At 40.8% G+C, this 17934-nt stretch overlaps 1 long non-coding RNA gene across 3 annotated transcripts in view; it reads left to right on the top strand.

The window, feature by feature from the left end:
• LOC119648239 overlaps positions 1 to 17934 on the top strand; it is a 372324-nt gene that overhangs the window by 134029 nt on the left and 220361 nt on the right. For all 3 annotated transcript variants that reach the window (XR_005249035.1, XR_005249033.1, XR_005249034.1), the window contains one exon: positions 13826 to 13856. This is a non-coding gene — a long non-coding RNA (uncharacterized LOC119648239). The remainder of the gene's footprint in view (positions 1 to 13825; positions 13857 to 17934) is intronic.

Genomic DNA, 17934 nt, shown 5'->3' with positions numbered 1-17934 from the left:
CCTGAAGCGCCCAGCTTCCGGTTTCTGGACTTGTTGATCGGTTTACTGTCTGTCTGTCTGTCTTTCTGTCCGTCTGTCTGTCTGTCTGTCTGTCCGTCACATGCATTTTTCTCGGAGATGGTTATAGCGATTGACACCAAATTTGGTAGAAAGGTGGGAACTGTGAACGCACACGCATACAGTGAATTACAACCTTCCCCATACATGCAAAAGGGGGGTGTAAAATTTTTTTTCATCAAATATAGTCATGCGGGGTATCAAATTAAAGGTCTCGATTAGTACTTTTCAAAGCCGATCTTAGTTTTGACATTCGTTGGAAGGGTGGGGAGCGCGGGGGGTTGAAAGTGATAACTTCTTTAAGGGGGCCATTCTCAGAAACTACCAAACCGAAAAATCTGAAAAAAATCAGGAGGCTGCCACTATATGGTGCCTGGGCTCCGAAATACCTTCCATATCGATATCTCTTCAAATAAAGTTAATAATAGTATATTACTACAATTTTTTGTAATTGGTTAGAAACCCCCCTTAAGTTCATCCTAGCACCATGAAATTTTGCAGTGATATAGGCTACAATATAGAGCATGATCTTACCAAGTTTGGTGGAAATTGCACTGTTACTAACAAAGTTATAATACCTCAAATTTGTTGCTTCTTTGAAAATTGAAGACTATGAATGTCAATATCACCCGAAAGTGGATATCTCACATAATATATGGATATATTACGTGCTACGTACTAAGAAATACACAAAACCTTTCGTACCTGAAGCGTCCAGCTTCCGGTTTCCCGACTTGTTTTTCTTTTGTATGGAAGATTTCCAAAGCGCGTTCGAAGGCTACGAAAGTTGGAGGCAGAAGAGGCCGGTTCTTCTCCAGGCGGTCCCTCTGCCTCCAACCAACGGCACCTTCTCACCGCTAGCTCTTCACTCCAGTGGCGAGTTCTAAGATACGTCATCTGACCGCCCGCATTCGCAACATTCGAATCCTGCTGCGCCACAGGTTTGTCTGGACTCATTCTTTTGGCATAACGTTTTTAGTGTCTCCCTGACGCCGAATGAGACGATGCCTGACTTTCGTCCCGGCCTGAAACTCTAGAAAACGTCGTTTTGGGGCACGGAGAGACGAATCCTGGTAGGCGGTGATTTTAATGCTAGGACCTTTAAATGGAGAATGCCTCAGCCAGACTCCAGAGGGAAACGGATCCTGGAAATGGCGGCAAGAATCGAATTCGTAGTTTTAAAAACCGGATCCACGTCAACGTTTCGGGGCCAGGGATGCGAAGGAAGCATCCCTGATATCACTTTTGCGTCGTAATATCTGGCACCCACATTGTATTTGCGAATTTATTATATATACAGGAACATTTGAAAGCCGCGAATTACTTTGGTTATGCTGCTTCTAAGGCAGAGGTGAGATAGCGTCTGATAAGTTGCCTAGGTTCATTGAATGGATGGCTCAATCCTTAAACATTACAGTTTTGGTTGGTGTCATTTGATTGTTGGAAGGGTGGGGTTGTAGTTGATGGCTTTTTGGTGTACCTACTAACTATACTATGTCAAGGAAGCCTATAACCGTCAAGAAATTTAATATATTCCTTACTTAAAGGTATTTCAACTTGGAATCGGGTATTAAGTATTCTCCCAGGTGCCTAAACCTACTTTACGCAAATGCATGGAGATTTCGCCACTTTCCCCACAGAACCTGCAGACAGTGTCCGTCGAAAACATTGCTTCTCTAGGTGATAGTTTAGTGTAAAACAAAATTAAAATCGGTTTACTTTCTGTCTGCCCGTCTGTTGTTTTTTTTTTGAGGAGGTGGAAATCTTCAAAAGACGCTGGTCTGAATACACCAGTGTGTGGGATTTTTACCCACTAAAATCACCCTGCCTTTCTCCTTGCCCCGCAGAACCACTATAAGGTATTACATCATGGGTCGGAGTCAGCTGACTCTTGTTCGGTCATCTTTCTTTTATACGCAGCGAACCTGATCTCTCCTCTGCCTTTCATAGTTTGTTTGGATAGATGCGATCATGGAGTTGACCACGTCGCAATTCTCTGGATGTGCTTACATTTTGGGCATCAGATTTTCTGATATCAGCACCTCTCCTAGAGTTTCCTCTACATTTCTCCTTTTTTCCACAAATCTCGGACAATGGAAGAATACATGCTCTGGGTCCTCTGGGACTCCATCGCAATTTGGACACTCGGGTGAGGTCTCCAATGTAAACCTGTGTAGGTATTGGCGATAGCCTCCGTGCCCCATGAGAAACTGGATGAGATTCTAATTAATCTCACCTTGTCGTTTCTGAAACCACTCCTTGACGGCAGGAACGAACCTGTGAGTCCACCGACCCTTTCCCGAGTGTTCCCACCGCTCTTGCCATCTATTTATGGATCTCTCCCTCTAAGCGTCCTTCGTCTGCGATAAAGAAGAGATAGACTTCGCATTGTATATGTTCGTCATCTCATCTGCCAAGATGTCAATCAGCATCATTCCAGAGATGGCGAATGTTTCATCATCTGACACAGTATTGAAGGCAGAGCATACCCTCAGGGCTGCCCTCCTGTATACTATACTTAGTTTGTTAGCGTTAACTGACATCCGCAACGCATTCCTCCAAACTGGGGTCGCATAAAGCCAGATTGAGGTCACCATCCTGTCTATAAAATAGAATTGGATATAATGGTCTGAATGGACCTGGAGCTTTCGGCAGGCACTATAACTGCAATCGGAGGAGTTGTGGTATTTATTTGCTTCGAAGTGCTTGCGACGGTTGTCTCTTGGATGGTGATGGCTGCTACTTGAGTGGCGTTGTTGAGTAGGCTGGTGTAATGGTTGATTCCGCCCTTTGTTGGGTTTGCGCCGGTATGCGTGGTTTGCAGTGCCTGATGTTGTTGACGCTTCTGGCGGAGCTGTCGCCTCACTGAACTTGTCATTATTTTTGGACACGATCCTCCGTATGTTGATGATATGATAATGATTCGGACAACGTGCAACGTGCCAAGGGAGACTATTCGGTTTCCTTGTTTTCCGTAATCAAGGAGTGTGCCCTTTCCTTAATAGTAACATCGGAATTTCCATCTAATGTGGCTGCTGATTCGGTCGCAGATGCATCTTTATATTCTGACTCCATTTCTTCTAGGACGGGGTCACGATAATTTTTGCGATTTTTTTTGTTCCTCGTTGCTTGGAGTTCACCCACCATTGGGTGGTATCACCACTCTAATATGGGGTATTCTAATTCCGCTGTTTTCATGCAGTGGGAACCACTGTTGATTCTATTCTAATATCCAATGGTAACACTTTCGTATTTTTCTTCTTGGTTCTTAATAAATTAGTGCACAGAGTATATCCGTTTGTTGATTGTTATGGCACAGTATCAACGCTGCGGTGTAGATAACACCGTTGTCGTTCTATGAGGCGTCCACTGATTCCTCAGGTGTTGCAATTTCATCTGCCACGGATATGACGTTCATTTACAGCTCGCCGCACTAGGATTTTATAAACATATTCAGCTTGTCGAAATTCCACTCTAGTCCTTATTCTTCCTGACTTCCCTCTTAGCAATCTTTTCAGTTGTATTCCTATGAGTCCTGCGCTTGCAGACTTTCTCCCGCTGTTAATTCCGAAGGTCCTGGTATTTCCCCTTTTTCAAAGAGTGAATCATTTGAAAGTTCTTGTCTTTCCAATACTGGTTCCTTAGATTTTACACCCCTCAGAGTCATTTCTTCAATCATGGATATTCTGTACCTTCTAGAGTTATTGAAATATATGAAGATACCTTCTTTGCTCCTCTGTTCCATCCTCTCGGAAAGTGTGTTCCGAACGGAAAACTCTCAGATGATCTGCAAAGGTCTTTCTTCTTATTTACAATTCAAACTGTGACACAACATGGTTATCGATTTCGAATTTATAATAATTAGTTATTTGTTGATGATGTGCGCAGATTCTATTCTTCCCAGGACTCCACCTAAATGTCAACCTGCTTTTGCTTGAGTTGATTCCGGCGATTTCGAGCCAGCATGAACATCTCCATATATCTAGACCAGGAGATTTTAAATGTGAGAGAGAGCTCCCAGAACCCCGTCTTGGTTCCATCAATGACAGGAAGAAGGAGGATGTAATTCATTGAGGTTTTTCCCTACTATAATCACAGTATCCGGGTAGTCAATTATTTTGTTTCTTTTAATTTTTCGGTTATTCGTTAGATATTAGTGATTTCGATCTTGTTTGGGGTTGTAATGCTTATTTTGGTACAAGTTCAGATGCATCTGTTTTAAGACACGTGATTTTCACAATAGCGTCCGATGGAATGAAGTACCAGAAAAACTGACCAATCTTTCCAAACTAGATAGCAAAGAGGAAAGCGTCTGTCAGCGGTTATTTCGGTGAAGTCGCATCTAGCTACTAGTGGCATTGAAAGGTCGAAAATTCGGCAGTTTTTAGGTTTGTTTGACAGCTTCGTCCTCGCAATTGACATTAGTTAACTTGGGTGGCCATTTGGTGTATCCCCGACTTTCTAGTTGATTATAAGCTCCCTGCGAGAACTGTTTTCCGGTGCCAAAGTTAAAATTGGGCAATCCTACCATTAATGAAGAAGAAATTAACCAAATGGTCTTCTAACAACTCTGTAGGGATGGACAGGGCTCATCACAAGTGTCTTCTCTTGGCGGCTAGGCATATCTGTATGTCTCTAGTTTTCGGATATTCAAATTTGTAAGAACCTGCCTTCATGTTTAACTTTTGAGAAAGGAATATCAGCTACTAGAGCAGTACTGGAAGAGAACCCAGCTGGTTAATAGGACGAATTTTGATTCCTATTCGAATATTGGGAAAGCGAATACTTGTGGTAGTCCAGTACAGAATTCTGCTGAAGCGTCCACTTCGCATCAGCAAAGTTGAAAGGCCTCAGTATTGTCGCGGCAATTCACTTCGCTTTTATTTGATTCATGGAAACTAACGATATTCTGTGGTTACTACAAATTTTATTCCATTATTGATAGCTACTTTTGGCGCTAGGAGCTTCTACAGACCATTCTTTACCTTTTTGGTAGTTTCCGTCATGCTGAAGAGCTTGTCAGCTGTTAGGTATAATGTATTGTCGTTGGCGATCGTAGTTCCAACCCAGGAGTTGGTGATACCTTGGGGTCGGTCGCTGATAATTGTCTGATGAATGATTTTTTTCATAAAAACCTTTGAATTTCGATCCATATGCTTCTTCATCATTTTGCAATTCGCTGAACTGCCCCCGCTATCGTCTTTTAAGGAGTTGATTGATTTTGATGATCCGCGAAATAGTTCAGTCTTCGTATTTCTTTGAATTATGTCAAAATTTCTGGAAATTGTCCAAGGGGTAGCCAAATGGTTGAAGAATTCAACTTGGCCAAGTTATCCTGTATTCTCTCCAGTACGGGCCTATCTATTTTGCGCTAGCACAGATTCTGTAAACGGGGATGCACGCGGATGGATCTATAATAGCAGCCTTCCAGCATCTTCTGGATATAACTGCTCTTTTCTCATCTGAGCTTTATGAAAATGCCCTTTCTTGTCGCTTGGGTTGTTCGGAAATTCTTTTCGTTCTTATTTCATGAACTTTTGTTTATCTGTTTTGCTTTGTTGTGGAGAAGAAATATATGGGTGCCGACTTTTGTTGTGCGTATGGAAGCAATATGCCCATTTTGCACAATTTCGTCTACAAAACCCCTCCCACTATTTTGACATAAAATATTTATTTATTTTATAAGAAAACGAGGAGTAACTGGCAGATCCAGGAGGCCATGCAAAAACCCTTGCATATCATATGCTCTGGGTGCCGAGAGAACTTCGGAGATATGGCATTGTGCACCATATTTTTGTACGAATATAAAAAAGGATTTTCACAAGGCACGCCTTTCTGGCAGGCAGGTCCCGAGTGTCATGCATCTCGTACCATCGTGGGGTCCTGGTCGGTTTCGATACGAAGCTGAGTGTGAAGTTAAAAGCGCGGCTTCCTACCGCGAACGAGTGCAGGTGGCTGTAGACGATGTTAATTGCACTTGGATGGCGCTGCTCAGAGGTGGCGGTGTGGAAGACGCGGCGGCAACCCTGTCGGCCAAACCAAAACCAAGTGGCCGAGGAGAACCTCCATAGTGGTGGCACCGGGGGACGCTGTACTCACTTTGGCTTGTCGGCCGTGATGCAGTAGGCGAATGCTTCAAAGGCCTAATCAGGGCGATCAGACTCGAGTCTGCACAGGGGCTCATCTGAAGTGGCAAATTGGTCACGAAACCTCACCAGGGGTATACTGGTACCATGGGAACCGAGATAGCCCCTGGACTCTCATACTTCGGGTGAACTCCCGTTGTATGTGAGTTCAGCTCGGTTATTCGCGGTTGGCCCCCTAGTGGGAGTTTCATGGGGGTTGTTGGTTATGCTCAAGGGTAAAGAGACCTTCGGGCCTCGGCGTGGTGTTGCGTTTCAACACGGGTGCCGTACTCCTTTGTTCGGTAGATATTTAGGTAGGTCTTGCATCCACCAGTATGAATGCTAAGCCATGCACTTGGTATAGACTGGTACCGTTGTTGCTCGTCACAGCGGGGCTCTGATTGTGGTCACAAAATCAATCCGTGTCTTAAGAAGACCGTGGAATTAAGTCGTCCAGACAGGTGCTCAAGTAAAACCCTCAAGGACTTGCTACACTTGGATGGCTGCCAAAATCTAGACACATTTATGCAAGAATGCTCTTGGTCCAAGTTGGTGTCATAAACCCCTACATCTTCGATAGCTAAAGAGGTTGGCCCCAAGCTAGTTTTGAATTAGAAAAAAATGCATTGACCTTTTTACTTTGGAAGGGTTTGAATCCTATCTTGCTGTACTATTGATTAACAGTTAGGGGTCAGAAGGTTCCTAGTTGCCTTTTATGGATAGATAAACTAGTGTCACAAATTTTTAAATGACTGTGTTATTTAGTCTTGCCGGAGCTACTATTTTGTATAATTGATCGTAGAGTTCTGATATTATGAAGGTGTAGGGACCTAAGTTGTTGTCGTCGATCGTGTCCTGCAATGGTCAATCGTCTTCGTCAACAGAATCTGGCTCCCCATCGGTGTTTGTACTTCTATTCTTCTTACGAAAACCTTTCTAGGTACCCGAGGGTCGTTCCTATAACCAGCCCATTGCAGCTATCGAAGTTTGATTATTTTGGAGACTTCAGGGTCGCCAGTTGTTACTATTCTTGGTTATACCTAATTTGTCATTCGTTGTCCTCCTGGTTGGCTCCTATTATTCTTCTCAGGATCCTCCTCTCAAAACTGATGACCATTTGTTCGGAAGTTTGTGTTACTCCTTCATGGTAGAAAAACGGGACTGTTGTGGGAGGACTCTTGATTGGCGTAGTTTGTTCATCAGTATTGGCTCTTCAATTATTTCGAACTGCGTGAATTCTCTAAAAATCGATTTCTCCTCTGTGAGTTTTTCTGAGAAAGAATCTGTTTTAGGGTCAGATATCCAAGCTGTGGACTTATCGTATCTTTTTATAGATAAAAGCGATAGCAATGTTATTTCTTCCACGCGAAAACATAATCAATTCGATATATGTTCAAATTGACCGTTCAGTCGATAGTAATTAGGAAAAACTTCCATTACCAGCCATTACCTCCCGATTAGAGCAGGAAAAACTGTCGATTTATCTTCAAACTTCACCAGATAAATATTTTCTTTGGACATGCGAAAAAATTTATCTAAGATAAGAAAGGTATATATCAAAATCAATCTACTTCAGTCATGAGACATGTCCCTGTACAAATTTCTCCGTAAAGGGGGATCAATTTTGCTTTTAAATTTTATTTCAATCTTTAGTACACATCCGCTGACTAAGAAAGCAGTTCAACGGTATGTAAATATCGATAGATTCTAGATAGTTTTTTTCGTTAAATCACTTAGTCATGGTAGTATTTTCTCTGTTTTTGTTGGTGTTTTTTGCTGGACATTTGTTGTGTTATTTTCCTGGTTTGCTGATATTATGCATTGCAGACTTTGCTAAAGGTAAATTAGAACTGCGAGGAAGTGCTAGAATGGTACCTTTTATCTAGTTAAGAGCGACATTCCGCGCTCAGGTAGAACAAGCATGGAGAAATGTTGCAACGGAGTGTCGAGAGGTATTTGTACCTCTGAAATGATTTTCGCTAACTTTGATGGATTGCTGCAGTCTTAGTCATAGCGGAAGATAGATGTATCTAAGGTAATTCTATTAGTGATTCACCAGGGAAAATATCATTGAAGTTGGTAAGGCGCCGTCATTTGTAATGCGATAGTTTTTGTACGGGAAAAACAGTTCGTGCATTACATCAAGTTCATGTAGCTCAGTTTTCCACTAAATTGAATTGTCGTGGTTAGAATGTGACTCTTATTTCCTTTCGTTGTAACTTTAGTGAAAGTTTGATTACAAACAGTTTATTTGTGATTTAAATTTATTTCCGAAAAAATCTGTGATAACCTGCCTTGGAACAGGAAGTTCAAAGGGAAGATAAAGTGGAACCGTTGAGTAGTAAAGTAGTCTAGAAATGAGCACCGAGAATAAGTTCTGACGAAAAAAAGATTTTATGAAAACAGCCTTCTGTTCGCCTTTCTATATTGAGATTGAAAATAAGATATAATTGCATTAGTAACCAGTCAAAGGTACATTTCATAATAAATTCCTGCTTATTTGTTTCTAATTTCCTAATATGTAAATTAAGCTATTAAGTGCTGCCAAGGTAGTGATTAGTTGTCCTATTATATTCGTTGAAAACAAGGCAAACTATAATTAGAAAGCAATTTAGCATTGGTTTCAATTTGCAAGCGTTGCATGGCAATTATTGGACTAATGAATATCATCCCATCATCCATAATATTATCTCATAGATATCTTTGAAAATTGCTGACCATTCATCACTTCTGACATGCAGAGTAGTCTTTTAACATTGCAGGATTGATTAGTAGAAAAAACACTTCCTCGTAGTGGTGAAGGTAAGAACTGGTTTCCGAAATACATATTTGTAGACCAACTAAGATGAGGTTTTTTTATCTTCTTGTCATTCTTCTGATAGTTGATTGTTGGCAGATTCTGCCTGCTATTTTATGAGCTTAGCTGCTAGTGTTCTATAAATATCTCCCTGCTGGAGTGATTTAACTTAATTTGGCATTTTTAACTTACAGGATCATTGCCTGCAGACGTCTAGTGTCACCTATCAATGATCTATCAATGTTGTATGTGCTCTTTTGCCCTTTTGTTGTTCTGTCAAGCAATTTATCATCAATGCTTGAGTTACTAATTCTTTGCTCTGGTCAGTTTATAGGACCTTTCAAAGTTGGGTCGGATGTCATTATTGTATTTTCAAGGAAGGAGGCCTTACTGTTAGACATCCTGCTGTTTTCTTTGCAAAAGGGGGAGGAGAGAGGTAGATGTTAGCATTTTTAATCTATTTCTTATTGATCATTCGATCTCATCATTTAAAGGTTAAATACTTTAGCAGTTTCTTCACATCATGAAGACTATATACAGGAGCAGCAAATGGCTTCTTGTGTATGTTTCCCCATTCCATGCATTACTTACACGACGTGAGCGGTATTCTTTACGGGCCAGTGATTGAAGAACGTCGAACATGTGCAATGTCCTTCTTCTACCATACAAATTCAAGCAATGTGCCGGAAGATGAATCTCCTGTATGTAGTCTTCTTGGGTCGCATCGAATTTTAAGATAAGTACCATTGTACGGCTGTATTTCTTTACCTTTCTTTCCCAGCTATTTTTTTCTGGATAATTTCATTCATCATAATATCATCAGCATTATTTGAGACCAATAGTGCCTACCAAAGGCTGTTCAAGACTTTGATTTAATTTAATCCGCGCTGGTGAGATCTCGCTAGCTAAGATGAATCTGAACATCATAGTTGATGGAAAACGAGCCAAAAGCCGAGCGAGACTAGGATTGATTCACTAGATAGTGATTTGAAAACTTCTCAAATTCACTTGGATTAAGTTTACTAGAAAAGAAACGTGCTTGCTAGATAGAAGATTCCTATGAAAAGAGGGTAGTAGTAGTGTGCAATTTGCACTAGACTGCTTAACGATTTCCGAGTGTAATTCCAATTTATTTGAAAGGAAAAACACGATGAGACCAGAGCACGGAGTAAACACAAATTTCAAATGACGTCGTTATGAATTGAAACTTTTATTTAAACAATCAAAAATAATTTAAGAAAGGAAAGAATATATTCAAACAATCGAAAATAATTTACGAAAGGAAAGAATAATGGAAACACTTTTTGAACAACGCGAGCGATCCGTCGTTGTTTAAGGCTGGAGGCAGAAGAGAACGAACCGTCTCCATGTGGTTCTTTCTGCCCCCAACTCATGGCACACTTTCCTCGCTAGTCCTCCACTCCCGTGGCGAACCCTACAAAGTGGAAAGTTCCGCGCCATCTATTTGTTCGCACTCGCAACATTCGAAATAAATTTCGAATGCTGCGAATCCTGCCGCGCTACAGTAGTAGCTTTGTACTGATGAAGAGGGTAAGTTGCTCCCGAAATATATATTTACATTGAAAACCAAAAACTGTAGTTTAGAGGAAGCTACTTGTCTATCAAAGAGGGTAGGAAAAATGGAAACAATATTGAGTTTATAGAAATGATTTTCCAAAGGTACGGTACAGCCTGTGATAAATTCTAGGGGTTACAATTCCCCGCACGAATGACCTGTAAACTATCTGGTCTTTTTCTGGGGGAGCTTTGAGTTTATTCAGCATGAAGATAAGCAGAAGGTAAGATATAAGAACTAAGGTACTCTTAGTAATGCAGATCATTTTATTGTCGGGGATTGGAGACATATTATTAGCAACAGGGGATCCTTAGGGCTGTTGCATATGCATCCTTGAAGAGAAGGTTTTTTGTTAGTCTTTTACAATTTTGGAACTTATACATTGATAATAAAATCTAGTGGGTAGAGCAAAGTTTGGTCAGTAAATAGTAGGAATGATTGGTTAAAAAAGTATTTACTATTTGTGATAAGCCTAAATAATTTTGAAAATATGACCTTTGGCGTTCGTTATACCGAGTACAACGTGTTTGCCACTTATCAAATGACTTCTGGACATCATTTGTCGAATGCTGGTGAGAATCCTTGTTACAGTGGTTTGGGTGGCTTGTGTGGTGCCGAATCGTTGTTCTCCATGGCCCCTTTTAGGCTAGGAAAGAGAAAAGATTCTCCTCCATTATCGTGTTTCTAATCGTTTCTAACGTTCGACTGGCGTAAAGGCGAATCAATTAACCGAGTAGTAATGCAGTAATGCATGGACACAAAGGCTATATACTCCCGAATAAGTTGTGTTCGATGCACATTTAAATATTGATTAATTTTGAATCGAATCAGTCACTCCTGATTTAACTTACTTTATGATCAATATCGTTAATCGTCAATCCTTAATCATTATTCCGTAAATCAACTTGTGAATTGTTTAAAGAATTGCCTTGTACTTCAGGCAGTATATAGAGAATAGTCAGATATACGACCAGTGATCATAATTATCGATTATCCATAAATTAATCGTTAATCGTGATTCACGATTAACTTAATCGTCAATCGATCAACACCATACTTACTCAATACTCAATGATTTATCACGATTAACTTGTTCCCAATATTTGACTGAACTATTGAGGATCGGAAAAAATGTTGTCTCCAAAAAGCCACTTTTGGGTGTACACAATGTGAAGTGATAAAGTATCCTAAAGTGATAAAGTATCCTAAAAGGAATACCTTGTGATTGTGATTGTGTACTTTGAATTTGGAACGTTAGTGAAAAGGACATCATTACTTTTTTATTGTTTCGGAGGTTTTCAACATTTGGCATTCGGTCATGCATAAAAATGTAAAGAAGTAGTCAGTCCTGAGTCCTGATTTAAGTCTGTGGGAATCTTTGGCAACTTCCAAAGGAAGATCCGAGCTGGGCTGCATAGTAAAAGTCGATATGTTTTTTCACTTTGGAAATTTTAGTACCGGATGAAAATGTGAAAGAATTGTTCCAAAAATGCTGGATCTAGCAAATCTCAAGAGCATCCCGGCCTAACGAAGTTTTAGCGAAGGACAAAGATATAGTATCTCTCTGAAAAAAAGAGATAAGACATTCATCCAAAATGAGTAGGACAGGGTGTACTTACATCCCTAAACTCACCCTCCACACTGGAGGACAGTACCTTTCTGTCTGCCAGGGCAATGGTAGATAAATGGAGTAGAACGAAAATAAAATTTGTTGAAGAGGTTTCCTCGAAAATTGGAGTGGAAACTTTTGAACCATTGAAATCACCGGACCGAATAATATATTCCTAGCGTTACTTCAATACGATCTAGGGACTATTTTCGGTTCGCTCGTGAAGCTTGGGGGCTTGAAAGATGCATGTCACGGAGATGGGCAAAAGTGGCTGTCATTCCAAAAACGATCAAAAAGAATCCTTCTTTCACCAAATCTTTCAAGCCAACTTACTTGATATCCTTCTTACTGAGAACAGTTGAGAAAGCCTAGGACAATTGTATACACTAGAATCGTCGTGCTAACGTCTTACATCTATGCCAGCATGTTTACCAAGCAGAACAATCAACTGACGCAGGCCCGTTTCAGCTGAAATAAATATTCATTATCCCCAACGGCGCAACAATCGGTATCCGGTCTAGGCCTGCCTTAATAAGGAACTCCAGACATCCCGGTTTTGCGCCGAGGTCCACCAATTCGATATCCCTAAAAGCTGTCTGGCGTCCTGACCTACGCCATCGTTGCATCTCAGACAGGGTTTCCCTCGTCTTCTTTTTCTACCATAGATATTGCCCTTATAGCCTTTCCGGGCTGGATCATCCCCATCCATACGGATTAAGTGGCCTGGAACCGGAACCTATTAAGTCGGATTTTATCCACAACTTGACGGTCATGGTATCGCTCATAGATTTCGACGTTATGTAGACTACGGAATAGTCCATCCTTATGCAGGGGGCGAAAAATTCTTCGTAGGATTCTTCTCTAGAACGCGGTCAAGAGTTCGCCATTCTTCTTGCTAAGAACCCATGTCTCCGAGGAATACAGGAGGACTGGCAAGATCATACTCTTGTACAGTAAGAGCTTTGAGCCTATGGTGAGACGTTTCGAGCCGAACAGTTTTTGTAAACTGAAATAGGCTCTGTTGGCTGCTAACAACCGTGCGCGGATTTCATCGTGGTAGCTGCTATCGGTTGTCATTTTCGACCCTAGATAGGAAAAATTATCAACGATCTCAAAGTTGTAGTCTGCAATCTTTATTATCGTTTAACCAGTGCGGTTTGATGTTGTGGGTTGGTTGGTTTTCGGTGCTGAAGTTGCCACCATATACTTCGTCTTGCCTTCATTAATGTCCAGCCCAAGATCTCGCGCCGCCTGCTCGATCTGGATGAAAGCAGTTTGTACGTCTCGGGTGGTTCTTACCATGATGTCGATATCGTCAACATAGATCAGTAGTTGGGGGGACTTCATACCCCTTGAAATTATCTCAGCATTACGGATCTCTTTCTCGAGGGCCAGATTAAAGAGGGCGGATGGTAGGGAATCCCCTTGCCTTAGACCGTTGTTGATGTCGAATGGTCTTGAGTGTGATCCTGCTGCTTATATCTGGCCTCGCAAATTGGTCAGGGTCAGCTTAGTCGTAAAGCGGTCAAATGATTATTTAACCCCTGGTCCTACGACCATAGTGGGTGTTGAAATTGAGTATTTGTGGTATTAAGCATTATTCGTAGATTTGCTTCGTACAATGATTAATTTGCTTCTCTAATAAATTCTTTTATTTTCAGGTTTTCTTGAGGATCCTCATCATTAACTGCTGTAAGTAAATATTTCTGTGTAAAATGGGCTCTATAGTGCTCTGTTTATTTTGTTTTCTATATATTGTTCCCTATATTGGTCCTGCCTCGTTTGTTATAACTTCTAAGGGATTTCGTTGCTGGATGAGTTTATTTTGTTTCCAATGTTTAAAAAAGAAAAGACCAATTCACCAGAACGTATCTTGAGCGAAAGTCGTTCGCAAAACTCAAAGGGGCAAGTTTCTTTCCGGGTAATAATCTTCTGGAATTGCCTGCAGGCTATCAAGGCTACGGTTCCAAGCCGTATTATATGTGCAGTTTTTCAATGGAGTCCCATGTATAATGTGTACTGTTCTCTTTGACTGGGAGCCACAAAGGATTCATCAGTCAATGTTTCTCCACCGATCTTAAATTTTATTTCTTTGTTTACCTCTCAAGCCCTACTTCTCTAACTTCCAATTGTATTGAAAAGTATTTTTCCTCAAGGGATTATTTGAAATTATTACAAGCAATTCTCCAACTTAAAGACAGATTCGTTTATTTTACTCTTTTTGTGGTTAAAAACAGGAACCGGGTTCCGAAACTACTCATCCGAGAAGTTTGGAAATCATGACCTTGCCTAGCCCTTAAATGCCCCGCCATCGCGACGTAAAGTATCATATTGGAATGTTTGGTGAAAATCCGACTATTATTAATAGAAATGTAGTATATGTAAATTATTGATTGCGTGTAAATTCTTTTGTCTACCCAACGGTTGGGTGTTTCGCTAACCTACCCAAAGGCAATGATAAGCTCGTTTTCTTCTCATTTCGTTCGAAATTTTCTTTGAATTCGTTAGTGAACAACATCTTCGATTTCCATTGTTTCTTCTTACATTACCTTAGGATTTTCGGACACGCTACTCTCTTACTATCCATTTGGCCAAACAACATGCTTTCAATAGGGGTGTAGTGCTCACAATTCTCCAGACTGTCTTCCTCGTAAGTGTGCTGCTCACAGAGCTATATTTACGGATAGTAAATCTACTCTTAATATTAGAAAACATACTGTCTAATAACCTTTAAGCAATGTCGTTTCCTGGTTGTTCGAAAACTTACTTGCACTTGCAGCCAATATTGGTTTATCTAACAGTTGCTCATATTTTAAGCTTGCCATGCTTCGCGAGTCATAAAAAATATATATAGATGTGAACCCTGTTAATCCTTTTTCTTACAAATCTGGTATTAGGTGCTACTGTTACTCATTCGAACGGGTAGCTGCCAGTTGTCCAAGTTGTATACTTTCCGGTTTTGTCGAGAACCTGCATCGCGTTGTCTTTTCCTAAGTACGGCTCGCTATTCATGTGATCAGTTCTACCGTGTGCGACCTCAGAGAAAATGACGCTTATCCACACAAACTTAATTTGTTCTTTGGTGTCAAGTTTGTGTTAGGCAGCAAGTATTTTCTGCCCCCTTCGGTGTACCTGGTACTTGGCACCTATCCTGATGAAATTTGGTGAAAATGTTAAAACTATAAACTGCTAGGTTTAGAGGTAGTCCTCATACATGCAGAAGGAGGATGTAAATTTTGTTGCGCTGTGGGGTATCAGTTCTCAATTTCTACCTTCCAAAGCAGATAATAGTTTGAAATTAGCTGTAAAGAAACGGAGCGGGGAGAAGAGGGCTGGGTCCAAAATGCACATCTAAACCAAGAATCCGTTCTGGAAAAATGTGATTTCAAAATTTCCTAACATATATTGGCGGTGATATTTGCGTTACTTTGGTATTTTTCTAGTTTAACGAGCTTTTCAGATTTGCCGTCTATTTGCACCAGTGAATTGCGGTTCATTCGTTTTTAGCTCTGAAGGCTTATCCACCCCTTTTGTTGTTAATGCAGATATATCAAGTTAAAGCCGTCAACTACAGCTAAGTATCGTCTATGTTGATTTCTGGCAATGTGTTTTGGTTTATTCTATGACTTTACTCGACGCTTGCATTCTTTTTGAACTGTTCTGCACTAGGCAGCCAGCAAAAAAGAAGAAGACGATGACCAGGCAAACTGAGAACCTTAGTTTTGGTGGTTTTTTATCTTTAGTGCTATTTTATTTGCTTTCTTCAAATATGTAGGCAAATGGCTGTGATCAAGGTTCATGATCCGATGAGGATAAGCAGGTACCGTCTGTTTAGTTCAGGTATTTGACCGCTTTCATTGTTGTTTGGTGCACCGTAACTCTGGGACAATCAAATATGACATGCTCCACATTATCGCCCACGTTACCGCATCTTGGGCAACGCGGTGACTCGTTGTGACCAAATCGATGTAAATAAGCACGATAAACTTCATATCCACCGATTTCCGAATGTCCAGAATGATGTGGTATATCCAACGACCAGTTTGTGACTCCTCTCATCCCTTTTGCCACTTTCCTCCGTGTCAGCTGCCTTTGAAATATGCTAAACTTCCAATTTGAATACATTTTGTCATAAAGACCTGTCCTTCATTCCCCAAGATGTTTGTGGGGACCATCCCTGCTAGTACATATGCTGCTTCTCCAGAATGTTGTTCGAAACGCACTGACTATCCTAGAGAGCAGAAGACGTCGATTTTTTTCTTGGCCCACCAATGTTCGGTAGTATCCTCGAAATTGTTGCAGCGATGGAAGACACTCTAGTTGCGCTCAATGCATTTTTTGAAGTTGAGCCTTCTGTCAATCATTACTCCCAATGAAAATTGTTTATTTGCCAACTTCGTTCTTCACGATTGTGTTATTTCTTCTTGCTGATGAGAACTCCTTATGTTTTATGTTGAGTCGGAATTTCTCAACCAGGAATTGATCTCCCATATCGCTTCATTGGCGTAGATCTCGATCTCGTTTTTGCAACTGTTGTTATTCCGATATCATTGGCGAAGACAATGGTTGCCGCGTTGTCAGGAAGGCGTAGCATCAATACTCCATCATACATAACTAACCGTAGTGAGCAACCTAGAACAGAACTCTGTGGTTAACCTGCTTTCAGAATGAGTATGAGCTTTCGCAGTTTCCATTGCCTGGGGAATTCTCCTTCTCTAAGGCTTGCCGTGAAAACTAGGGCAAACATACCTGGCGCTGCCCTGGCGGCTACTTTCAGGGCAATATTAGGTATTCCAGCTGGTCCTGAGTTCTTTTTTTCCATGAATCTTTTTACAGAGTCAATAACCTTCTCAATTACCACTGACAGTCTGTCTGTCCGCCTGTCAAACACATCTTTCTCGAAAACGGTTATGCCGATTGACATCAAATTTGGGGAAATGTGGGAATTGTGAAGGCTCACCTATATACTGAGCTACATCATCCTACGTCGAAATTAACGAGGGTCCCCTCATGCAAAAGGGGGGTGTAATTTTTTCACCAAATATAGTCATGTGGATCAAATGAAAGGTTTTGGTTAGTACTTTCCGAAGCCGGTCTTAGTTTTGACATTTGTTGGAAAGTTGGGCAATGCGGTGGATCAAAACTGATCATTTCTTCCACGGACTCATTCTCAGAAACTACCCAACCGAAAAATCTGAAAAAAATCAACAAGCTGCCACTGTATATTCCCTAGGCTTCGAAATATCCTCCCTACCGATGCGTGTTAAAATGAGGTCAATAATAATATAATCGGCAAATGCCCCCTTAAGCTCATCCTGGAATCATGGAACATTTCGGAATATTTAATTAGGTTGCAAAAAGTAAAGAAAGTTAAACCGTACAAACAGGAAGTAGCAAGGTTTCAACCTTTAATCTTGTTCAGAAATTTATAGATTTCTCGCTAAAGCAGTGGCGACTGGGATATTAAATAAAAACTTCCATTACCGCAGTCACGCCTGACACAAATCAGTGATTATTTCTAAATAAAAATCATGTTGTGTTAATATTAATTTATTTCTTATCTCTGCAATCACATTTCCAACACCATTCACCAGACGTATCAACTAAATGATGTTGTGTTGCGATGGCGCCCGCTATACAACTTTTCCTACAACCAGACTACATACGCGGTGCGATAAGGATCGTTTCGTTCTAATTAAAAAAATTGCAAAAAAAAGATAATACGCTTATGATAGTACTCCCCGATCTGATGATGATTACTTTCCGAACA

Source organism: Hermetia illucens, chromosome 2, assembly GCF_905115235.1.
Source record: "Hermetia illucens chromosome 2, iHerIll2.2.curated.20191125, whole genome shotgun sequence".
Classification (NCBI taxonomy): domain Eukaryota; kingdom Metazoa; phylum Arthropoda; class Insecta; order Diptera; family Stratiomyidae; genus Hermetia; species Hermetia illucens.
This window is presented reverse-complemented; position numbering and strand designations above follow the sequence as displayed.